General features: G+C 35.9%; 1 protein-coding gene and 1 non-coding gene across 2 annotated transcripts in view; both read left to right on the top strand.

Moving 5' to 3' along the window:
• LOC105481061 (sushi, von Willebrand factor type A, EGF and pentraxin domain containing 1) overlaps positions 1-27367 on the top strand; it is a 224458-nt gene that overhangs the window by 34400 nt on the left and 162691 nt on the right. The window lies entirely within an intron of this gene.
• Positions 5154-5257, top strand: LOC112426531 (U6 spliceosomal RNA). The gene has a single exon (XR_003017899.1). It is a non-coding gene; the product is annotated as a U6 spliceosomal RNA (small nuclear RNA).

The raw sequence follows: 27367 nt of genomic DNA, 5'->3' as shown, positions 1-27367 counted from the left end.
ATTACAAATGATGGCAAGGATGGAGAGAAAGAGGAACTCTTAAACACTGTTGGTGGGAATGTGAATTAGCATAGCCATTATGGAAAACAATATGGAGGTTCCTCAAAAAATTAAAAAGAGAACTACCATATGATCCAGCAATCCCACTACTGGGCAGATATTCAAAGGAAAGGAAATCAGTATGTCAAAGAGACATCTGCACATCCATGTTTCTTGTGCCACTATTCACAATAGCCAAGATACGGAATCAACCTCAGGGTCTATTCAATGGAAGAACAGATAAAGACAATGTGGTCTGTATACACAATGGAAGACTACTCAGCCATAAAAAAAGAATGAAATCCTGTCATTCTTGGCAACATGGATGAGTCTGGAGTGGTTAAGTGAAATAAGTCAGGCACAGAAAGACAAATACCACATGTTCTCACTCATATGTGGAAATTTTTAAGAGTTGATCTCACAGAAGTAGAAAAGAAAAGAGTGCTTACTAGAGGCTGGGAATGGTAGGAGGTATGGGGGATGGAGAGACGTTGGGTAAAAGATACAAAATTACTACTAGATAGGAGAAATAAGTTATAATGTTCTGTAACACTGTAGGGTGACTATAGTTAACAATAATTTATTGTACATCTTCAAATAGCTAGAAGAGAGGATTTCGAATGTTCCCAACACAAAGAAATGATAATTGAGGTGACAGATATGGTCATTGTCATAATATGACCATTACACATTATATACATATTTTTAAAATCTACTGTACCCTATGCATATGGATAGTTATTATACATCAATTAAAAAATAATAATGAATGGATTTACTTCATTGACATTCCCTCTCTAGGTTTTCTTATAAGAAGATCTTTATATTTTTATATCTTATTAGAGAGGCAAGAAGGGAAACTTAGGAATCTTGTGCTCTACATTATTTTTTAAGAAAATCTAATATTTTGAAGTAGTACATAGTTTTTCTGTGTTGAATAGCATTTGTTGGATCTTTTTTTTACCTAAAGAGCAACTTTTGTTTATAGTTTGCAGTTCTTTCATGATTTGCTGTTTAGGAAAACTGTATTCCCATGGAAATTAACACCCACAAGGAAAATTTAGGAAAGCTAGGTTTCCTGTACTTTGTACCATGTGGTCATTCATTGCTTGTTTCATGTGAACATTATTTTATTCTGGCATTTTGTAGATGGGTCTGCTCTCCACACAGAAATGAGTTTCTCTGTCTGAAAGGTTCTCTCTTCTTTTCTCCTTTCTTTTTTCCTTCTTCTTTCCCTCTTCCCTTGGGACATTTCCTCTTGTGTCTTTCTTTTACTCTTTTTTATTCTTGTTGCCTCTCATCTCCTTTCCCTTAATTTTTCCTGCTTCCTCTGGCCTTGATCCCAGCTGGCAGAAACCTCCTTCCTGGGTCCAACCATCCATGCTCACCCAGCAGAATCACTCCTTTCTTGGCCCTGCTCCCACCCCACCCAGCAGGACTTCTCACTTAAGCAGAAAAAGGGTGGGGGGTTGGGAGGGGATCAGCTCAACTGCCTCTGAGTTGGCAAAGTGCCTCCCCTTGTTTTTCCTTCCCTTTGAATCTTCCCACACTCTCATCAACAGCCCAGCTTGGCACTCTCTCCAACCCCCCTTCCTTACTCCCCCATCCTAGCCCACCAAACCCAGGCAGAAGAGCTCATTTTCCTTGCTGGATGCTGTAGTCAGCATGTCTGCTTTCCGTGTGGTCCTAGACTGAACTACTCCTTGCCAGCCAGCCACTGGCCTGTGGCTGCCTACAGCCTCAGCCACTCTGTGCTGTGTCTCTTGCTGTTCCACAGCACTAGAACTTTGCATCCCAGGGGACAAGCAGCAGGAAGAAAGAAGGGGCAGTTCACAAAACCACTGCCCCCAGTTACCCAAGTAGCCTTGTCTACTACCAGTAACACATTACAGGATGAAAGGCGCAGCAGTCCGTGAAATGTATGTAGTTGGGTGGGCCTGTCATTAGTGCATCAGTAGAGGGGATTGGCGCACTTCTGCTGTTGGTTCTAGCCAAGAACACCAGGCACATAAGGATTAGTTTATCCATCCCTGTCCTTAAATTAGTAAGCCTTAGCTTACTGATACTCAGTGATGCTTTCTTACATACAAGATTTAAATTATATAGAGTTGCATCAACACAAATTTTCATACGGTCATCTTCAATATTTCTAAGAGATTAGGAAAAGTGGAACTGGAACTCCAAGAGGTGCCTGTGTCTTTGTGTAGCTCTAGGAGGCAGTACTGATCACTGGCTTCTCTGGAATAGTAGGAGCTAAGAGAAAAGAAATTATATCATTCCTATGGCATGAAGGACTCATGACCAGACTCTCCTTTCAAAAAGGCAGAAAGAAATCTTAGCTATACGTCATCCAGGACCAAAAACCTGGAAGCAGCGAGCCCCTTTAAAATCCATTTGGTAAATAAATGATGAGGATGTTCTCTACACCAAGTCTGCTGCTAGGCATGAGGTAGGTATTTAATAGTGAGGAGACAGATATGGTCACTCCCTTCTTGGGACTTACAGTCTACTGCAAAAATCAGTTTGTAATTGCTAATAATGTTATGTGTTATTAAATTTTATTTTAAAATGCCCATAGTATGAAGAACAGATGACACAGAAGTTTCAAATTAGACAGCTGAGATCTGAAGGATGACTAGACCATAGCTGTTTTATTACTTAAGGAGAGGACGTTAAATTTCATTCTGAATAGTTGGAATTCTGAGTATTTATCCTCATTGCAGAAACAATGCCTTTCAGAAGGAAATCATTCCTTTTTAGATCCAGAAGTAACCCTAGAGATTATCTGCTCTAAACCCCTCATTCTACAAGAGGAAATTGAGGCCTCAGGAAAGATGAGTATGTTGCTCAAGATAACACATCCAACCATCAGCAGAACCCCGGGAAGAACCCCAGACACTTTTCTCTAAGTCCTATATTATTTTCAAGATATCACACTGCTGTTTTCCCCCATGTTTGAAAATAACATCTTATATACATTGCTTCTCAGAGACAACAGACACTGAACTGTGTTCAAAATGTTTCACAACACAGACAGAGCTGGCTTAAATTCAGCCTCTGCCAATTACAAACCACATGGCTATGAGCAACTTAATTTCTTCTGTTCTGAGTTTTTCTGTAAAATGGGCTTAAATTATAGTATAATTTTGTACATGTATACATGCATATATATGCATGTCTATGGACATAGATATATGTCAATGTAATATGTAGATATCTATGTATATAGATATATGTAGATATGTATATAGATTGCATGTGTGTATGTGTATGCAAAACTGGTTGGGTTAATAGAGAATATACTTAGAATACATAGGATGGTATGTAGCATATCAATTCTCAACCAGGGGTGGATTTTATTATTAACCATTATTTTGAGATAATATAAATGTCATGAGAAAGCTAAAGAATGAGCATTAAGATAATTACTTCAAGTATGAAGTAAGTGACAACCATGTATCTTATGAATTCTGTTATAGGCTAGACTAGGAGTATTATGCTATGCATTCATCAGTGCATACTGGTGCACAGGCCTTGCACCTAGCAAAGAGCTCTTGCACCTGCTAAAGGTGGAATACACTTTTAATCTGATGAGTATCCAGTGAAAAGCAAGAATATTAGATGGGAGAAAGCAGAGGAATAATGTGCCATAGAATGTTGAAGAAAGCAGACATTATTAAGCTTCAAGTCAATGACAAGTTTAAAAAATAATAATAAATTAAGACAAAAAGTAGAGGTTATTTGCCTTGATTAGGATAAGGACAGATGCTGAGACGAGTTATATTTGTTAGTTTCATGGACAAGTAGAATATTAGAAATGGCCATAAGGGTTTTTCCCCATCATTCGTTCGAAAGATGAGGAAATCCCATCCCATCATCATATAGTAAATTTGTGACAGAGCTGAAGTAGAATTAAGGTCTCTCAATTTCCAGGCCAAGGCTATCTCACAGGGTACCCTTGAGACCAAAGAAAGCTGACCATCATGATATTACTGTGGTCTTCTCTTTCTTTCTCATTGTTCTGGGAGATTGGTGGTCTGGGTTAACTTTGTCTTCTAATAATGACCTCTCAAATCTGTGGCCGAGGCAGTGGCTTCCCTTGAAATGAATGCCACTGTCACAGTTAGCAGCTGTGACAGTGAAGATCCTGATGCACAAAAAAGATTATAATAATTGTAGATCTGTTCCATGTCATGAAAATCTTAACTTGAATACAAGTCCTTGTTACAGGTACTTGTTAGAAATCACTGACAAGTAATAGTCTGTCAAAGAGTTCGGTTTTATAATACATGATATATTTGAACTGGTTTATAATTTCTCTTGACTCAAAACTTCAATGAATTAGTTTCAGATTAATCATGTGCTTTTATCTGGTGGTCTTGTCGTTCTTGTTCTTTTATCTTGATGTTACATTACTCCTTAAGAAACCAGAAATGGAGAAAAACAGGAATACTGGATATCAATACTTTTCTTGTGGTAAATCAATCAATGTTTTACAAAAGTGTTGGTATTTTGCTGTGTTTTCTTTAAAAAGAAAACCGTACATAACTCAGTTTCATTTACTGCAAATATTTTGGATGATTCAGGAATGCAGGTCTGGTATTTTAACACCACATAATTAGATTTAGAGGATGGAGAAAATATTATTCTGGGTTTAGTTATTAAACTTCAGCTAAGGGAATAGTATTGCAAAACTGTGGATCTAATGAAAAGAAGGTGTTACTTACATTTCTACTTCTGTTACTAGTATGACTTTCTTAATCCTTTATCTTTCACCTAGGCATTTGGATACTGAGGATGAGGATGATGATGATGATAGCAATAATTGATATTAATAATAGTAGTAGCTAATATTAAATAGTGCTTACTATATGCCAGTTTTCTAAGCATTGATTATATTAACTCACATAATCTTTACAATAACTCTCTGGAGTATTTTTTCATTTATAGATAAGGTAACTAAAAGTCTGAGAACTTAAGCAATTTGTCCAGGGGTCATACAGCTAATAAAGCTGGGATATGAGCTCGAGTTTTCTGGCTGCACAATCTGTAGTCTAACCATAGGGATAGAAATTTAACAAACAGACTCACAATTAAGAATATAATTTTTATGCTTGCATTGGCAGCAGATATGCTAAAATTGGAATGATACAGGGAAAATTAGCATGGCCCCTCTTGCAAGGGTGACTAGCAAATTCATGAAGCATTTTTTATTTAAATATGTATTTAAATTTAAATACATTTATATGTATATTTAAATATATATATACTTTCAAAATCTGTTAAGTATTAGTTTGTCCCTTATAATATCATCAATATTTATTATCAATATTTGATCATTTTAAACTTTCAAAGTAGCATCTTCATATTGTTCAACGTAATACTCAGAAAGAAAAGAACAGAATGAGTTATATAAAATTTAAATCTGGTCATACTGTACTCTATTTAATGTTTTTGAATTATGACCCACTCATACAATAAAGTTCAGGCTCCTTTGCATGGTATAAAGGCTTTGCATGACTTGACCTCTCCTTTATTCTTTGAGCTGAGAGCTTGAACTTGTTCTAGTTTTCTGCAGCTCTTACGCTATTTCATTCCTTGGATCTTTCTTCATGCTTTTTCTGGCTCCCTTTCCCATCACACCTAGCTATTGTCTTTGTTCCTACTTCATAAATGTTGCTAACAGGCAGTGACTTTCTAATTCATTTGGTGTCCCCACTGCTTGTCTTCAGAGCCCGTAATAAGTAAGTGCTCAAGAAAAAGGATGTCAGTAAGAAGCAAACTTTAATATCCGAATTTTAAATGGAACATAACTCATTACTGAAATCTTAGGCAATTGCAAGATTTTCACATTTGCCTTGAGCACCACAAGATTCCTAGCACAAAGGTGCTAGGTAAGAAATTTTAAAAATGCTTTTAATTTATTTAAAACCAAAATATTTACATTTGATTAACCTTTGCTAACAACAAATCAAATAAACCATGTGGTTGCTTTCCTAGATTAGTCATTTTAAGATGCACAGATCATCAAATCACATTGAGAATAGTCGGTGAACTCTTGTAAATCCAAGCAGTTGCTTGGATTTCTGAATTTCCCCTGGAGGAATTTGAGAGACACAAAGTATAGAGACAACAGGCATCTTGAGGACAGTGCTCTTTTGCAGAGATTGACTATATTTCAATGAGTTAGGCATGATTGGCAGATTGAACATTATAGCTGGATAGAGGCCAAGGCTGAGGGCCAGATAACTTGAGCCAAAGCTCCAGCTATGTTATTTTCATACAAGGAGGAAACACTTTCGAAATAGAAACACTGGAATATTTATTTGGGAGTATCTTATTATACATGTAAATATATGCACACAAATCCCCACCCCTACCCTGCACACATACACACATTTTCCTGTGTAAATATTATATCATTTATTTGGAAAGAGAGAGGACAATGAGCTCTAGAAATTCTTGAATGAAAACCAAAACATTTGGAAATCTTGTTCTGTAAGCAGAGTTTGGCTGATTTTCTCCCCAAAATATCCTCAGTGGTACGTAATAATGGATTTGTAAGGTATAAGGAATTTGTACAATGTATTCCCATTTGCTTTTTATGAAGGAATATTGCTAGCATGTTGACACTGGTTCCATCAACTTAAGCTGGAGAATTTGTAACTGTTGCCTAAATTAGGCTAGTTTGTTCCATTTTCTTTTGAATGAGATAGGTATTCAGCCCTGATAGTGCATTTTCCAGTCTATCATGATTGTAACACACATAAAATTAGACTATTGGTGTGAAGCATCACAAACCCCCAAAGTCAGTGTGTTGTGTTCCTTAGAAACACTCAAAAAATGTAGACAGTAGCCAATAATTCTCAAGATAAGGATTGTGATCAATATCTGCTTATTGTTATAAGATCTTATCTTTCTTTTCTTCCTTTCCCTAGCCCTATTATAAGATACACTCTCCAATACAAATGATATGTGAACAAAGGGAAAACATTTAACATCTACTAACTGAATCATGATCTTCAAACACTGTTGCTCATTTAACCCCTAAAAAAAAAAAAAAAAAGGAAAATTTACGAATCCCTCGTTGATTTTTAAATGGCTATCTAAATTGTTTTGTCAAGACTTTAAAAGATGGTAATTCATAATACTGTATTGACATTTTAAAATAAAATCATTGTATCAGTTTCAAATATACCCACTAAAATCTAAATATTATCGCAAATGTTTTTAGTATCCATTTGTTAACAAGCACCTTTTTCATTACAGAAATTTTGGTGGCTTCTTATTTTAGTCCTCTTCTATTCTACTTCCACTACATGATTCTATTCTAATGCAATATATTTTTTTCCAAAGCCTTCTGTTGATCACAGAATTGTACTTTTCCACTAAAAAAATTGTGGATAAAAATTGAAATTAATTTTTAAATGTTCTGTGACCAAAGTTGCTACTAGACTGAGTTATTATCACAATTGCTATTTGTCTATAATTTGTCATGCATGTTATACATTTTGATGCTTTCTTACACATAAAAATACTGTTGAAAATTCATCTCTTAATAAGATGCATTGTTAATTAGTTCATATATCCATGGATTTGTATTATTCATTGTTAGGTTAAGAGAGCATACAACATCAATTTTGTTTCCTTTTTTCACTTTTATGGATTTTAGTGCTGAAAACCTTCTTCATATGAGTATGTACATGGGACTTGAATAAGTTGTATTAAATTGATGTCACTTAATTCTTGGAGTTTCTCCTGCATTGCATGCCAAAAATAACATCAGTTATCTATCGTCAAAAAAGTATCGTAAATGATTTATTAGCTTACAAGTCCCTTAGGTCCTTTACATCTTTATTGAAATTGAAGTATTTGAAACATTTGGACATGCACAAGGAGTTGTTACACAATCATTACAATCATTCACTTTCTCAATTTCTGGGATGCCCTCCAAAAATACTTTACTAGGACTTGTTAAATGACTATCTGTTAGTTTTAGTCATGCAAGATGAATAAGTTCTGGAGATATGCTGTAAAACAGTGCCTGTAGTTAAGAAAAGCTTCTTAAAGAAAGACCCTGCTTATTATTTCTTGATTAAAGAAGGGTTTCCAAATGTCAAGATTTTGAATCATGATGAAGATTTTTCACCTCGGGGCAATGTAATCTAGTAAGATTTGAAGGGGTGAGAAGTACACATTTATTTTGAAAAATGAAAGACAGGCAATTGTGAAAAGGTGTCATAGATACTTTCTCCAGCATACTAATTTAGTTATATATTTATGTTGAGGTTCTGGAAATTGGTTCTTTTAAAATGATGCATGTAACATTCACATGCCACTTGCGAAGTCTTTGCCTTACATGCATTTCTCATTTGCAGAAGAGGAAACAGTTTTGAATAATTTAAGTAGTTTTTCTAATGTCATTCAACTATAAAGAGGTAGAATTCACTGTGACCAAGTAGGCTTCATCCCTGGGATGCAAGTTTGGTTCAACAAAAGCAAATCAATAAATGTTACTCATCACATAAACAGAATTAAAGACAAAAACCACATGATTATCTCAATAGATGCAGAAAAGGCTTTTGATGAAATTCAACATTCCTTCATGTTAAAAACTCTTAATGAACTTGGTATTGAAGAAGCATACCTCAAAGTAATAAGAGCCATCTATGATACATCCACAGCCAGCATCATACTGAATGGGGAAAATACTTGAAAACTGGCTTAAGACAAGGATGCTTTCTCTCACCACTCCTATTAAACATAGTACTGGAAGTCCTGACCAGAGCATTCAGGCAACAGAAAGAAATAAAGAGCATCCAAATAGGAAGAGAGGAAGTCAAACTATCTCTATTTGCAGATGTCATGATTCTATATCTAGAAAATCCTATAGTCTCTGCCCAAAAACTCATTCAGCTGATAAACAACTCCAGCAAAGTTTCAGAATACAAAATCAATGTACAAAAATCAGGAATGTAATTTCACAATTGCCACAAAAAGAATAAAATACCTAGGAATACGGCTAACCAGGGAGGTGAAAGATCTCTACAATGAGAATGACAACACACTGCTCAAAGAAATCAGAGATGACACAAACAAATGGGAAAACATTACATGCTCATAGATAGGAAGAATCAGTATTATTACTATGGCCATACCTCCCGAAGCAATTTACAGATTCAATCCTTTTCCTATCAAACTACCAATAACATTCTTCACAGAACTAGAAAATACAATTTTAAATTCATACGGAACCAAAAAGGATCCAGAATAGCAAAGACAATCCTAAGAAAAAAGAAAAAAGGTGGAGGCATCATGTTACCCAACTTGAAACTATACTATGAGGCTACAGTAACCAAAATAGCATAGTACTGGTACAAAAGCAAACACATAGACCAATGGAACAGAATAAAGAGCCCAGAAATAAGGTCACACACCCACAACAATCTGATCTTTGACAAAATGAACAAAAACAAGATATGGGGAAAGGACTTCCTTCTCAATAAATTATGCTGGGATAATTTTCTAGCCATATGCAGAAGACTGAAACTGAACCCCTTTCTTACACTATATACAAAATTCAACTCAAGAAAGATTAAAGACTTAAATGTAAAACCCAAAACTGTAAAAACCCTGGAAGACAACCTAAGCAATACCATTCCAGACATAGGAATGGGCAAGGGTTTCATGACAAAGACACCAAAAGCAATTTCAACAAAAGCAAAAACTGTCAAATGGAATCTAATAAAACTTAAGAGCTTCTGCACAGCAAAGGAAACTATCAACAGAGTAAATAGACAGCCTACAGGATGGGAGAAAATATTTGCAAATGCTGCATGTGACAAAGGCCTAATATCCAGCACCTATAAGGAACTTTTACAAATACATTTACAAGAAAAAAAGCAACCCCATTAAAACATGGGCAAAAGACATGAACAGACACTTTTCAAAGGCATACATGCAGCCAATGAGCATATGAAAAAATGCTGAATACCACAGATCATTAGTGAAATGCAAATCAGAACCACAATGAGATACTACCTCATAACAGTCAGAATAGCTATTATTAAAAAGTCAAAAACAACAGATACTGATGAGATTACTGAGAAAAGGGAACACTTACACACTGGGGGTGGGAATGTAAATTAGTTCAACCATTGTGGAAAGCAGTGTGATGATTCCTCAAAGAGCTAAAAATAGAACTACCACTGGACCCAGCAATCCTGTTACTGGGTACATACCCAATGGAATATAAATCAGTCTACCATAAAGACACATGCATGCAAATGTTTATTGCAGCACTATTCAAAATAACAACAACGTGGAGTTAACCTAAATGCCCATCAATGACAGATTGGATAAAGAAAATGTGGTGCATGTACACCATGGAATACTATGCAGCCATAAAAGGAATGAGATCATGTCCTTTGCAGGAACATAGGTGGAGTTGGAAGCCATTATCCTGAGCAAACTAATGCAGGAACAGAAAAGCAAACGCCACATGTTGTTACTTATAAGTGGGAGCTAAATGATGAGAAGTCATGAAGACAAAGAAGGAAACAATAGATACTGGGGCCTACTTGAGGGTGGAGGGTAGGGGGAAGGAGAGGATCAGAAAAAATAACTATTGGGTACTAGGCTCAGTACCTGGGTGATGAAATAATTTGTATAATAAACCCCCATGACATGAATTTACCTATATAACAAACTTGCACATGTACCCCTGAATCTAAAGTAAAAGTTTAAAAAAGTGGAAGAGTTAGCCTGCAGACCCAGATCTCTGACCCCAGAGTTCATGCTATTACTTGCAATTCATCCATAGCACTCATTGCTCAGTCATTATCCATCAAAGAAATGATCCGGAAGTATTTTGCTGCTATTTCCAGGTTATATTTTAAATAAACAGTTGCTTCTAAATTGTAGTTTAGTATTCCCAGTGTTTGGTTCCACAGGGCCTGCATGGGGTTGTTGTTCACTAAATGTTACATGATTAGCCAAGTTTGGATGATAGGCAGTGTTAGCGATTTGAAAATGATAGCCCAAGCTAGAGGAAATCAGGCTATGCTTGTTCAAATTGCCCATCATTCCGAACTCATTGAAAACATGGTGTGCCTTATAGTGTGCTAAGTGCTGGTGGTGCCAAAATACACACACAGACACACACACACACATACACACACACACACACACACACACACACACAGAGAGTAACCCCAGATATCCACAATAGATTGGTTTGAGGATACTAAAATTCAAGGATGTTCAATTCCCTTTCATGTGGTTTGTGAATGATTCAGTCATTATGCAACTGTGTGCTCATATCATATATAGTTATTGATACCAGTTAATGGCATGAATCCTGATTCTGTCACCTACTGTATTTTTCTGGGAAGTTTTTGATCTCTATGACATGAGTTTCCTAGTCTATATAGTGTTCCTCATGAGCCTACTATTATTAATAGTATTATTACTATTAGTATTATTATTAATAGTAGGCTCATGAGGAACATTAAATAAGAGGTGAATAAAAGCTTGCTAAATTGCCAGGCATAGAGTAAGTGCTGATTGGCATAAATTACTGTGCTCCATCAGTGGTAGTTCTCTACAGCAGGAGTTCCCAACCTCTGGGCCATGGACTGGTACTGATCTGTGACCTGTTAGGAACAGGGCTGCATAGCAGGAGGTGAGCGGCAGGTGAGTAAACCTTACCGCCTGAGCTCTGCCTCCTGTCGGATCAGTGGCAGCATTAGATTCTCATAGGAGAGTGAACCCTATTGTGAACTGCACATGTGAGACATCTAGTTTGCATGCTTCTTATAAGAATCTAATGCCAAATGATCTGAAGTGGAACAGTTTCATTCTGAAACCATCCTGTACCCTAGTCAGTGGAAAAATTATCTTCCGTGAAACCAGCCCCTGGTACCAAAGAGGGTGGGGACTGTTGCTCTACAGGAAACAATTTTTCCCCCTCCCCAGGGGACATTTGGCAATGTCTGGAGGAAATTTTTGATGTCATAGCTGAAAAGAGCTACTATTATCCAGTGGATAGCAGCCAGGGATGCTGCTAGACATCCTACAATGCCCCACACTGTCCGGATAAGCTACAAACATCAATAATACTGGGTTAAGAAACCCTGTTCTGGCCAGGCGCAGTGGCTTACACCTGTAATCCCAGCACTTTGGGAGGCCGAGGCAGGTGGATCACGAGGTCAGGAGATCGAGACCATCCTGGCTAACACAGTGAAACCCCATATCTACTAAAAATGCAAAAACATAATTAGCCAGGCATGGTGGCAGTCGCCTGTAGTCCCAGCTACTCGGGAGGCTGAGACGAGAGAATGGTTTGAACCTGGGAGGCGGAGCTTGCAGTGAGCCGAGATGGCGCCACTGCACTCCAGCCTGGGTGACAGAGTGAGACTCCATCTCAAAAAACAAAACAAAACAAAACAATAAACAAACAAACCAAAAAAACCCAGCCCTGTTCTATAGTAACAGATTGGATTAGTTCATTAAAATATGATTCGAAAAACACTACTGGAATTACAGTTCTTTTAAAAAAACTTTTAGAAGAAATATCAAATTCTGTGATTTTACAAGGGTTGAATGATCTCCTGGGTATGATCATTGCAGCATCTTATGTTCCAGATACCCCAAGCTGCTAGTGGCTCCTCAGTCACTTCAAGCCCTTTCATGGATCCATGCTTGTGCAGTTTTGTTCCCTTTGCCTAGAATACCCCATGCCTTGTGTGTCCATTTCTTACTAGTCCTTCACGATTTTCAACAAACTCACTTCTGTGACACCTTTCCTCTCATCCCTTCTCCCTTAGATTTATGGCCCTGACACAGCTAGACCTGAAATTTGGGGGTCATAAATATTTTCTCTCTGTTCCCACTTACCATACAGTATTATAATGTTTGGTAGGTTTTCTTTAATATTCTATGAATTCCTTTGGGGCAAGATTATGCCTCCTTTATTTTTTATAGCCTCTGCTAAACAACATATGAACTTGGAGTAAGCATTAATAAATTTTCGGTGAATGAATGAAGGAGTAAATAAATAAAGTGAGCTGCATGTTTAGATACTAGAACACAGCATATGGGAACTCTGCTTGGCTCCTAACTTCCTGGGAATTTTCCATTCCTTTTTTGGAGAAGTGAAGGTGAACAAGTCTACTGACCCTGGGAAGCACTGGCTGCTTATCAAAGTAAGCCATCTGGAAGGCTGAGTTCAACAATAGGAAGTGGCTAATCACACGTTTATGTCTTTTATGTTATCTGGTTACTAAGATTGTTTCCAAATTTATTTCTAAAACCACAGTAGTGCACGTGTGTGTCTAAAGCTATTTGCATATATTGATGGTTTGGGGTAGTGTTTTAATTCATGAACAATGCAAGACACAGCATTCAGGGTACTGTGGATTTTTACTATTTAAACAAGTTATTTAACAAATGCATAAATCAAACCATCACTGCCATAGGTGGCTTTATTAGTCTGTTCTGACACTGCTAATAATGATATACCTGAGACTGGGTAATTTACAAAGGAAAAAGGTTTAATTGACTCACCGTTCTTCAGGGGTTGGGAGGCCTCAGGAAACTTACAATCATGGCAGAAGGGGAAACAAACACATCCTTCTTCATGTAGTGGCAGCAAGGACAAGTGCTGAGCAAAAGCAGGGAATTCCTCTTATAAAACCATCAGATCTCATGCGAACTCCCTCACTGTCATGAGAACAGCATGAGGGTAACTGTCCCCAGGATTAAATTACCTTCCACCGGGCCCCTCCAATGACATGTAGGGATTATGGGAACTACAATTCAAGATGAGATTTGGGTGGGAACACAGCCAAACCATATCAGTGGCATAATGTTTTCCAATAAAACCTGAGGTTTACAAATATTGTCAAAATATGGAAGCAGTTAAATGAAAGTAAATGAACTATAGAACAAGTTATAAAAAAATCAAATCACATCATATATGAAATATTTAAGACAAAATCATAAATACTAATAAAGCAAGGTTACTCTATTCTATAATTTAATATTCAAAACAAAGAAAGTTGCTTTATGATTTGCATGCCATATCATTGTTCACTTGGAAAATCCAAAGGAATCAACTGAAAAATGCTAACATTAATAGAATAGATTTGCAAGGTGGCAAGATAATTTAAAATCAATAAAATTTGTTATGGAGAAACGTTACACTATTTAAAATGTGATAAAATTTCATTTATACTAACAAGAAAAAAATATATTTTCTAAGAATAATTTGAAAGAAAATTGTGTGACCTTCATGAGAAGCTGTAAAAAGCTGTAAAATTTTATTGATACTGATATATTAATAAGGGCTGGGCATGGTGGCTCACGCCTGTAATCTCAGCTGTTTGGGAGGCTGAGGTCTGAGAATTGCTTGAGCCTAGGAGTTTGAGACCAGCCTGGGAAACATGGTGAGACCCCATCTCTACAAAAAATACAAAAATTAGCTGGTCATGATGGTGTGCCTCTGTGGGCCCAGCTACATGGGTGGCTGAGGCAGGAGAATCACTTGAACCCAGGAGGTGGAGGTTATATCAAGCCAAGATCATATCACTGCACTCCAACCTGAGCAACAGAGCAAGACCCTGTCTCAAAACAAAACAAAAAAGAAACAAAAACAAAAAACTGATGTATGAATATGAATACCAATTTATGAATTTATGCAGGAGGAATTGCTCTTTCCAGTTATTATTATAATTATGTATACTTTTCATCATATTCTATTCCATCTATCAAAGTGGCCATAAAGCAATGGGTAATCATGAAGACATATCCCTAAAGTCCAACCAAGCATGTCTCTGTAGTGACCAGGATATACCAATTTCCAAAATGTAGTTTCTTACAGACCAATATCTCTGATGAACATAGATGCAAAAATCCTTACCAAAATACCAGTAAATCAAAGCCAACTGCACATCAAAAAGATAATTCACTTTAATCAAGTGGGTTTCATCCCAGGGATGTGGGGATGGTTCAACATACATAATTCAATAAATGTGATTCAGTACATATACAAAATTAAAAACAAAAACCACGTGATCATCTCAATAGATGGAGAAAAAGCATTTGATAAAAATCTAGCATCTCTTTATAATAATAACCCTCAGCAAACTAGGCATAGAAGGAACATACCTCAAAATATAAAAGCCAAGTATGACAAACTTGCAGCCAATGTCATACTAGGTGGGAAAAAGTTTAAAACCTTCCCCTTAAGAACTGGAGCAGGACAAAGATGCCCACTTTCAACACTTTATTCAGCATAGTACTGGAAGTCCTTGCCAGAGCCATCAGAAAGAAGAACTAAAGAGCATCTAAACTGAAAAAGTGGAAGTCAAACTAACTCTGCTGATGATATGATTTTATACCTAAAAACACTAAAGACTCCTCCAAAAGCATCCTAGATTTGATCAATGAATTTAGTAAAGTCTCAGATTACAAAAATCAATATACACAAATCAATAGCACTGCTATATACCACCAACAACAATCAAGCTGAAAATCAAATCAATAACTCAATCTCTTTTACAATAGTAACAAAAAAACAAACCTAGGAATATACTTAACCAAGTAGGTGAACCATCTCTACAAGGATAACTACAAAACATTGATAAAAGAAACCATAGATGACACAAACAAATGGAAAAACATCCCATGCCTATTAATTGGAAGAATCAACATAAGAAAAATGACCATACTGCTCAATGTAATGTACAGATTCAATGCAATTCCTATCAAAATAACAATGTCATTTTTCACAGAATAAAAAAAATCTTAAAATTCATACAGAACCAAACAAGAGCCCAAAGAGCCAAAGCAAAAAGAACAAATATAGAGGCATCACATTACTCAACTTCAAATTATACTACAAAGCTATAGTAACCAAAACAGCATGGTACTGATATAAAAGTATATATATAGACCAATGTAACAGAATAGAGAACCCAGGAATAAAGCTAAATACAACCAACTGATGTTCAACAAAGCAGACAAAAATATACACACTGGGGAAAGGACACCCTATTCAATAACTGGTGCTGGGAAAATTGGATAGCCACATGTAGAAGAATGAAATTGGATCCCTGTCTCTCACCATGTAAAAATATTAACTCAAAATGGATTAAAGACTTAAATATAAGATCTAAAACCCTGAAAATTCTACAGTTAAACCTAGGAAAAACTCTCCTGAACATTGACCTACGCAAAGAATTTATGACTAAGACTCCAAAAGCAGATGCAACAAAAGTGAAAATTAATAAATTAAAAATTAAAATTAATTTTTAAAATTAATAAATGTAATTTAAATTTTAATTTAAAAATTAATACATTTAATTTAATAAGTTGATTTTTAAGCTTCTGTATAGCCATAATAATTATAATAATAATCACAGTAAACAACCTACAGAATGGGAGAAAATATTTGCAAACTATGGACCTGACAAAGGACTAATATCCAGAATGCACAAGGAATTCAAACAAATCAGCAAGGAAAACAAACAAACAAACAAATAATCTCATTAAAAAGTAGACAATCAACTTAGATATTTCTCAAGGAAGATATACAAATGGCCAACAAACATATGAAAAATGCTCAAAATCACTAATTATGAGGGAAATACAGATGAAAACCACAATGAGATACCAGTTTACTCCAGCCAGAATGGCCATTATTAAAAAGTCAAAACACAAAAGATGTTGTCATGGATATGGTGAAAAGGAATACTTATATGCTGCCAGTGGAAATGTGAAGTAGTAAAACCCTATGGAAAACAGTATGGAGATTTCTCAAAAAGCTAAAAGTGGATCTACCATTCAGTGCCACTACTGGGTATCTACACAAAGGAAAGGAAGCCATTACATAAAGAAGATAAACGTGTATGTTTATTACAGCATAATTCACAATTGCAAAGATACAGAATCAACCTAAGTGCCCATCAATTGATGAGTGGCTAAAGAAAATATATATATGTATGTGTATATATATATACACACACATATACACACACACACCATGGAAAATGTATACACACACACACACACACCCCACACACACCACGGAATACTATTCAGCCATAAAATGAATGAAATAATGTCTTTTGCAGCAACTTTGATGAAACTGGAGACCATTATCCTAAGTGAAGTAACTCAGGAATGGAAAACCAAATACCACATGTTCTCACTTATAAGCGGGAGCTAAACTGTGGGTATGCAAAAGCATACAGTGTGGTATAATGGACATTGAAGAGTCAGAAGTGGGGAGAGTGGGAGGGAAGTGAGGGATAAAAAAATGCCTAGTAGTTTTTTATAATCGTGTATGATATACACTATTTTAGTGATGTGTACACTAAAACCCTAGACTTAATACAATTCATCCATGGAACAAAAGCTCACTTGTACCCCTAAAGCTATTGAAAAAAAATTTTTTTGTGAAATTCACATAAGAAAATTACCAATGGGCAATAAACATAAGTAAATATGCACAATCTCACTAATAATGGACAAATACAAATTAAAATGAAAATATTTCTGAGCCATAATATTGGCAAACATTAATTGATACTTTCCTCTAATTAAGGCTGTAGGTAAATAGGAAGTTTCATACAATGATGATGAAAGTATAAATTAGTGAATCCTTTATGGAGCACAATTTTTACATTTTTATCAAAATATTAAATATTCATACTATTCACCTCATTAATTTTTAGGAATCAATCATTAAAGAAAAAATAAAATCCTTTAAAAATACAGTTTCTCTACTTTGAATATTTCTGGATGTAACTTGAAATTTTCCTTCCCTGTCTTCTGCTTTTAAAAAATGTTTTTTTCGGCCGGGCGCGGTGGCTCAAGCCTGTAATCCCAGCACTTTGGGAGGCCGAGGCGGGCGGATCACAAGGTCAGGAGATCGAGACCACAGTGAAACCCCGTCTCTACTAAAAATACAAAAAATTAGCCGGGCGCGGTGGCGGGCGCCTGTAGTCCCAGCTACTCAGGAGGCTGAGGCAGGAGAATGGCGGGAACCCGGGAGGCGGAGCTTGCAGTGAGCCGAGATCGCGCCACTGCACTCCAGCCTGGGCAACAGCGTGAGACTCCGTCTCAAAAAAAAAAAAAAAAAAAAGTTTTTTTCATTACATTTTTTCTTTTGAAATAATTATAGAGTCACATGCAATTTTAAGATGTAATATACAGAGATCCTGTATATCCTTTCCTGCTTTAAAGGATATCCTCTATATCCTTTTCCCCAATGGTAACATCTTGAGATAATATAGTACAGTATCTCAAACAGAATATTGATATTGATATGGTTACAATACAGAACATTTCTACCACCACAAGAATCCTTTTGTTGCTCTTTTAGAGCCACAGTCACTTCCTGCCAACCCATAGCCACTTTTAACCTATTGCAACCACTAATGTATTCTCTATTTCTATAATTGTGTCATTTCACGAATGTTATATAAATGGAGCCATGCAGAATGTGACATTTTGAGCCTGGCTTTTTTCTCATGGCATAATTCTCTAGAGATTTTCCCAGATGGTTGTGTGTACCAATAATTCATTTCTTTTTATTGCTGAGTAGTATTTCAAAGTATAAATGTACCACAGTTTAACCGTTTGCCTGTTGAAGGACATCTGGATTGTTTCCAGGTTTTGGCTTTTATGAATAAAGCTGCTATAAACATTCGTGTATAGGTTTTAATGTGAACATAAGTCTTTAATTCACTGGGCTAAATGCCCAGGAATGTAATTGTGGGATTGCACAGTAGTTGCATATTTTTGTTTAAGAACCTGCCGAAATGTGTTCCAGAGTGGCTGAACTACTATACATTTCCATCAGAAGTGTACATCAGAAGTGTATGAGTGATCCAGTTTCTCTGCCTCCTTGACAGCACCTGGTGTTGTCACTATTTTTTATTTTAGCTATTCTGATAGGTGGTTGTGATGACACATTTTGGTTTTAAATTGCATGTCTCCAGTGACTAATGATGTTAAAATCTTTTTATATGTTTATTTGCCATCTATATCTTTTCTTCAGTGAACTGTCTCCTCATGTCTTTTGTTCATTGTCTAATTGTTGTTTTTGTTTTTCTACTTTTAAGTTATGAGAGTTCTTTATATAGTCTGTATACTAGTCCTGTGTCAGATATGTAGGTTGAAAATATTTTCTTCCATTCTGTGGGTTGACTTTTAGTTCTTCTATGAGAGGCTTTTACGGAGCAAACATTTTTAAGTTTGAAGTACATTTATCAATTTTATTTCTATGAATTGTGCTTTTGGTGTGAAGTCTAAGAACTCTTTGGCTATTATTGGTTCCTGAAGATTTTCTCCTATGTTTGTTTCTAAAAGTTTTATAATTTTATATTTTATACTTAAATCCATGATATTTTGACTTAATTTTTGTATAAGGTTTGAGACTTAGGTTAAGATTAATTATTGTACTTATAGATGTCTGATTGTTTCAAAACCATTTCTTGAAAAGACTATCTTTCCTCTATTAAATTGTTTTTGCACTTTGGTTAAAAATCAGCCAGGTGTAGATGACAGGTTGATGGGTGCAGCAAACCATCATGGCTCATGTATACTTATGTAACAAACCTGCACATTCTGCACATGTATCCCAGAACTTAAAGTATAATTTTTTAAAAAAGTAAAAAAAAAAATCAGCCAGGTACATTAGTTTAGCTCTATTTCTGGATTGCTCTTGTCTTCTGTTGATCTGTCAATACCACATAGTCTTGATTATTATAGCTATATAATAAGTCTTGAAAGCAAGTAGACTAATTCTTTCTACTGTATTCTTCTTTATGATAATTGTCTCAGCTAATTTTAACTTCTTTACCTTCCTATACAAATTTTAGAGTAATATTGTCTACATTTTAAAAAATCTTCTTGGGATTTTCCTAGGAGTTTTATTATATCTGTATATTAATTATGGAAGAATTAACATTTTTACTATGTTGAACTTTCTAATCCACAAACATGATATACTAATTTAGATATTTGATTTCCTTTTCAGCATTGTATAGTATATAAGATTTGTACATTGTTACATTTCTCCCTAAATGCTTTATTATTTTTGAGCAATTTTAAATAATTGTAAACATATTTTTAATTTCAGTGCCCACATGTTCACTGCTAGTACATAGAAACAATTGATTTGTGTTTGTTTCCCTTGTATGCTGTAACCTTGCTTAACTTACCTGTTCTAGGAGGGTTTTGGTTTTTTGCTTTTGGTAGAGTCCTTGTAATTTCTTATAGGGAGAATCACATCACTTATAAATAGGTTTAGTTTTATTTCTTCCTTTCTAATCTGAATATCTTTTATTTCATTTTCTTCCCTTTCTGTTCTGGTTGAACTTCCACTACTGTTTTAACAGAGAATTGCTTTATTTCCAACCATAAGGGAAAAACATTCAGACTTTCATTATTAAGAATAATATTATTTGTGGCTCACACCTGAAGTCCCAGCACTTTGGGAAGCCGAGGCAGGCAGATTGCCTAGGTCCAGGAGTTTGAGACCAGGCTGAGCAACATGGTAAAACCCCATCTCTACAAAAAGTACAAAAGTTAGTCAAGCATGGTGGTGCACACTGGTAGTCCTAGCTATGGCAGCGAAGGTGAGAGGATCACTTGGGCCTGGGACGTCAAGGTTGCAGTGAGCCATGATTGTGCCACTGCACTCCAGCCTGAGTGACAGAGTGAGACCCTGCTTAAATAATAATAATAATAATAACAATTGTATGATTTTGAGGTTTCTCTTCATTGAGTTGAGTAAATTCTCTTCTATTACTACTCTTCTGAGAGTTTTTATCATAAATTGGTGACAATTTTGTTTGCAGAAATTTTTCTTCATCAATTGTCATGACCTTGTGCATTTTCTTCTTTAGCCTGTTAATATTGTTAATATGATTACATTGATTGATTTCCAAATATTGAACCAGCCTTGCCTCCCTGCAGTAAACCTGACTTAATCATGATGTATAATTCTTTTTACATATGGCTGAATTCCGTTTGCTAATATTTTGTTAAGATTTTTTGTGTCTATATTTATAAGATATTGTTCTGCAGTTTTTTTTCATTTATACTCTGCATCTCACTTAGGTATCAGGGTAACACTAGCTAGATAAAATGAATTTGGACATGTTCCCTCTTCTGTTTTTTGGAAGAAATTGTGTAGAATTGGTGCTGATTTTTTTTGGTAGATATTTGGCAAATGTTTGGTAGAGTTTTCCACTGAAATCATCTAGACCTGGATAATTTTTGGACATTTTTAAATTATGAGTTCAACTTTCTTAACTATAGGGCTATTCAAATCATTTTTAATACTGTATGAATTATCATAGTTTATAATTTTTGATGAATTGGTCTGTTTCATTTGGGTTGTCAGATATGTAAGTAGAGCTGTGCATAGTATATAGTATCTTTTCCATGTCCATGGAGTCTGCTTACCTGATATTGGTAATTTGTGTCTTCTCTCTTTTTCTCTGTATCAGTTTTCCTAGATCAATTTTTTTATCTTTTCGAATCATTATTCTATTAATTTTCTCTTTTTTCTGTTTTCAATTTTATTGATTTCTGCTCTTATGTTTATTATTTCCTTCCCTCTGTTTAATTTGGGTTTATTTTGCTCTTCTTTTTCAAGGTTCTTTAGGTGGGAACTTAGATTATCAATTTAAGACTTCTTCTTTTCTAATTTATGCATTTAGCACTATAAATTTCCCCTTCAACTTGCTTCATCTGATATAACATACATTCCTTCTTTCTTTTCATTAATGTTTGCACAATGTATCTTTTTCTATAATTTTACTTTGAACTTGCCTATATTATGTTTAAGTGAGTTTCTTGTAGATAGCATGGAGCTGGATCATGTTTTTCAACCTATTACCAATCCCTATCACTTAATTGGTATAGTTAGACTACTTATATTTGATGTAATTATTGATATGTTAGGGCTTAGGTCTGCCAGTTTATTTTTTGTTTTCTGTTTATTATCTCTGATTTTTGTTTCTCCATTTTTTTTTCTTTCTTCCTGTGGGTAAACTGAATGTTTTTTAGAATTTTATGATTGAATGAAAATAAAAATAATGTGACATAAATCATATACAAAATGCTATAGGCATTCAAAAATGTTTCCCATTAGTTGTGGGGGTGACAGGACTTGAACTTGGTTTGAATGATAGGATTTGAACAGTTAGAAATGAAGACTTGCAGAGAATGAAAAGTATAAGCCTGTGATGGGGACTGGAGGTAGCTTGCATGGGTGGGAAGGTAGGAAAACTCTATGGATAAAGTGGGATTCAAGGCAAGACAAGTAATAGTAAGGACTATATTCTAAATTGTACTGGGACTTGAATTTCAGGCTGAAGACACGGCCTTTGGTTAACTGGCAATAGCAAGCTATTGAAGATCTTAGGGCAGGAAAGTGGCAAGATAAAAGCAGTGTTATAGGAATATTAATTTGGCACCTGTGGCTGAAAATCACTGAGTGTGAAGCAAAGTAGAAAAGGCAACGTATGTATGGAGGTTAGAGACAATCAAGGCCTAAAATAAAAAGGCTTTTAAATTAGTGTACCAATAATGGAAATGGATAACAACTGATATAATCCATATTTCCAAACCCCCACAGACCTTAATTTCTTATTGAATGTGAAGTAGAGAGTAAAGAAAGAAAAAAATGAAAGCCAACTATGGCCTGAATATTACTCATAAGTTACCACTCTTTATAGGACCCAAAGGGAAACACGTTTGACAATAAACACCAAACTACACTCAGAATCTTTTCTCCTTCCTAGCTGCTAAGATCAAGGGTCATTAGGGCTGACATATGCCAATTCTCTTTTTCCTTAGGACCGGCTAACATTCAGCAAGTATGCAACAATAAAGTTGTAAAAGATGTTAAAATCCCGAAATACTTACGTACTGGTTGGTAAATTGCTATTGTTCAAGTCCCTTGAGTGCCTCTTTGCTGATCTGATCCCCTTTGCAGGCCCACTGGCCTATCCCACAATCCAGCATCTATAAAGGTAACATCTGGCAGATAAGTTGGTATGCAGAACCTTGCTTTCCTGCTGCAGAGGATGTCTGATCTCAGTGATCAACAATCATGCCATTCTGAATTGTAGCTTTTTAAATGTTATCCCTGCCACGGATGGAGTTTTCTCCCAGAAGGCTCTCAAATTATTCACGCAAATCAACTTCTGTTGGACCTACACAAGTCTGAATCCCAGGGATAGATCTACTCTAGGTTCAAGTTGAAACCCTGTTGCACTGAAGTTCACAGACCTTCATATTTAAATAATTATCTATTGGTAATTTTTAAAACTGTTAATACCCAGTGAAAATGAAGAGTACAATAAGTCATGTACTTTCAATCCTGATAATGGGAATATAAAATAGTTTAACAAGAGACTCGTGGGTTTAAAAAGTTAATATTATTTTGCCTAAGAAAATTTTTTAAAAATGGATCACATATTTAAGGGAACAAAATGTTTAGAGAAAAGCTGTTTAAGTTTGTAAAAAATTAGAATCAACCTAAGTGTCAAACATTAAAAGAGTAGTTAAACCAAACTTGTTTAGTAATTTTTTTCTCTTTCTTACATGATTCTGAGTTATTAGCTATTTTAGAAAAGAAAAATAAGGTTAAAGATAATTCTAAAAAATCTCCAGAGGGCTTCTCCTAAAAGTACTTGCCAATGAAATTTTAATTATAAAAATCAGGATGATGTCACCTTTCTCATCCAGATGGTAAACACTTTAAGACAATAAAGAATACAGAGTTTTCAACAACAAAGGATTCATTTAAATGTTCTCTACACAGCCGGTTTTGATGTGTGAATATAAGTGTGTATTTTTGAGTGTGTATTTCTGAATATACATATATTGATCCCCAACATATGAAAATTACTTTGCTGATGTAACCTCTTTTGTACACAGTCCTTTGAGGGTTTTGTTTTTTGATAGACTTGTCCTAATTCATCACTAATCTCCTGGCAAGTCTGAGCATGTGCTTACATTTGCAATACGGCATCCTGTAGTTAGGGTGCCATTTCCTGCCATGGCACCACACCAGGGTTCAAATGCACAACTTTGTCCAAATAGTCTGTACTCCAGCCAAATAAACTGACCAGTCACAGGGAGAATGACAGGCTGCTAATGCATTCTACACAGGTATGGATGTATAGAATTCAGGGCAGTTGAAAGTCTCCTCATCTAATTCATTGAGGAAAATAGAAAGGATCTTGGCTGCCTCATAAAAAGAAAGTCCCTATAGGCACACCTGGGTCCTTGTCTTATTTTTGAAAACATTGGTTTGACATGGAGAAAACACGTTCTCTTCTAGAGCAGTGTATTCCTACGTTGAAAATCTTAGCACAACTCTTTGTAGGAACAGATTCCTTATTCAGATCAAATCCATTAAGTCAAAAAGAGAATGCGGGCCCAGATTTTTGCTTGGTTTCTTACCTATTTGTAGCAGAAAGTAGAGCCTTGGTGTTGTACAACTCCAAGGAATGCCATTATTATTCACATAAACAGGCACCCTTGAAGTTGTGGAGTGCACAGCCTAAATGCAGCTCATGCAACTGCCCTAAAACTCTTTAAAGTGATTTGTTAACTTTTAAAGATGAATTGTGCGAGGAAGTAAAGGCTCCTAATATTTATCAGGAGTTTTAAAAGTTAACCTAAGACATGTATGAGGAGAAATTTTGTAAAGTGTAAGTCACTGTCTAGTATATGTTATTAATACTAAAATAGTCATCTAAGGAATTGATATTTAATGGGTAAGATATATTAGAAAGAGTGGAGATTTTTTTGTGTTTTACAAATTCCAAACTGATTGGCATTTTTATTTACTTCAGTCAAAGAATTGCATGGTCAGCTGAAGAAAAATCTAATGTTAGTACAATGCGATAACTTCAAGAATTCACACTTCCAGTAATAGTAGCTGATAACCGCCAAGATATTTCTGAAAAGAGAAAGTGCTTATTTTAACAACAACAAAAAGAACAATTAAGAAATAATATTTGGTACATTTCCAGGAAGGAAACATCTCATATTAAAAAGGGAAAACAATTCATAGCCCTTTATGAAGACATGTGAAACTTATTCAAACCAAAGATGTATTTCATTTTTTTCAACTTTTGCTTAGTTTGGGATGAGGAATTTTCCCCCTTGGGAATCAAGGAAGTTGATTACACCTCTCCCACTAGAATTGTGCAATGCCTTTAAATAGTTCTCCTAAAGTCTGTTTTTCATTATCATTATGAATTTCACAATACATTTCCAAATGTACTTTTGGATATTTTTATTCAAAACTCTGTTCTCCAGTGTTTTAAACTCTTGATTATTCAAAAGATTTTGGAGAGTAGTACTATAAGATTAGGTCCTTTTCATGCAGTATTATTTTAAAAAATAATTAATAAAATCTGTAGCCAGAATCTGACCATTCATATGGAGGATTTTTTAAGTTGCTTTTTAGTATTATTCTATTTATGGAATCATCTTATGTTAGCCTTGGAAAGATCATAGACATCCTTACTTGTAACTTCTGTATATTATCGTGAAAGAAAAAAAAGTCACTTGCCAGTGGCCCCATAGCTTGTTAGTGGAAGAGCCAAGATTGCAACTCAGTTGTCTTGGCTCCAAGTCTACTGTCCTTTCACTTCATTCTGTTGTTAGTCTTCCTGACTTTACTACTCTCTTTGCACACCAAACCCACCCTCCACTCTCTAGCAGGGCTTGTTTTCTTTGCTCTTCTTTGATTGAGTGACTGCCAGCTCAGGCAATTGGCTGGACAATGGCCGGGTCAGGTACTTGGAAGACTCTTTGAACATACAGGAGCATACTTCCCACCGAGGGAATGAGAAACCTGTGTGTTACAAAGAGTGTGATGTGTGCCAGTGCAGAGGAATGGGCAGTGTATTCTGTGGGTTCCACGAGAAGGCAACAAAATCTGTCTAAAGAAGTTAGAGAACCTTTAAAGAATGAGTTAGAGTCTTGAAGGATGCTGGAGATTCACTCAGAGGCACGAGGGCAGAAATGCAGAAGTGGAAGATAGGAAAGGGAAAGAAAGGAAGGTAATATTTACCAAGCGCCAGAGCATCTATCTGGCACAACGAATCTGTAAAAGTAGTATAATTACCTCTTTTATGGTTGAGAAAATGAAGGGTTGGGGACATTATTCTAACATTTCCCAAATGCCAACAACATGCCAGGCATTGTTGCTTTACTCACATGATTTCAATTAATCCTAACAACAACAACAAAAATGTACAAGGGAAGTACTACTCCTATTACACATGAAGAAACCAAGTCACAGAGAAATGAAGTAAATTGCTCAAACTCCCCGAAAATGTGGTGGGAGTCAGGGGAGGGGGGACAGTACAAAACTAGGCACTGGTTGATCTGGAAGCAGGTTCTAACCAGCTTATGATATGCACTGGTTCATTGCAGCTGCAGAGGTAGGAAGGTTACAGACAGATCAAAGATATCTTTATATTCCTGGCTAAAGAGAAAGGGTCTTATCTGGTTGGTACAACTTTTAGGTGGAAAATTATTTGACTAAATTTATAGTTTTGAAAAATGTTCAGGTCGCCACATCTCAAATGGATTGAAGGGTAGAGGTAAGGCCGAGGTACTAGTAAGGAGGATGTAAAAACCAGAAGAGAGATAATGAGGTCACATCTAAGATAAAAGTAATGTAGAAGATTTTTAGGGAATAAGAACCAAAGAACATATATTGAAGGAGATAGAGGAGGAATGAAGAATCAAAGTGGTCTCCAAGGTCAGAGAGCCAATAATCATGAAATGAAATCTATGATTTGAAGCTGGGCATGGTGGTATGTGCCTGTTGTCCTAGCTATTTGGGAGGCTGAGGTGGGAGGTTCGAGAGTTTGAGCGCAGCCTGGATAAAGAGCAAGATGGGGTCTACAAACAAACAAACAAAATATATGATTTGAGACAATACTCTCTTTTATAAATAACTGCGTTTACTTTTTTTTTTTTCTTTTTGAGATGGAGTCTTGCTCTGTCACCCAGGCTGGAGTGCAATGGTGTGATCTTGGCTCACTGCAACCTCTGCCTCGTGAGTTCAAACGATTCTCCTGCCTCAGCCTCCCAAGTAGCTGGGATTACAGGCACCTGCCACCACGTCCAGCTAACTTTTGTATTTTTAATAGAGATGGGGTTTCGCCATGTTGGTTGGCCAGGTCAGTCTTAAACTCCTGACCTCAGATGATCCGCCCACCTTGACCTCCAAAAGTGCTGGGATTACACGCATGAGCCACCCACGCCCGGCCTA

Source organism: Macaca nemestrina, chromosome 14 (assembly GCF_043159975.1).
Source record: "Macaca nemestrina isolate mMacNem1 chromosome 14, mMacNem.hap1, whole genome shotgun sequence".
NCBI classification, from domain to species: domain Eukaryota; kingdom Metazoa; phylum Chordata; class Mammalia; order Primates; family Cercopithecidae; genus Macaca; species Macaca nemestrina.
This window is presented reverse-complemented; position numbering and strand designations above follow the sequence as displayed.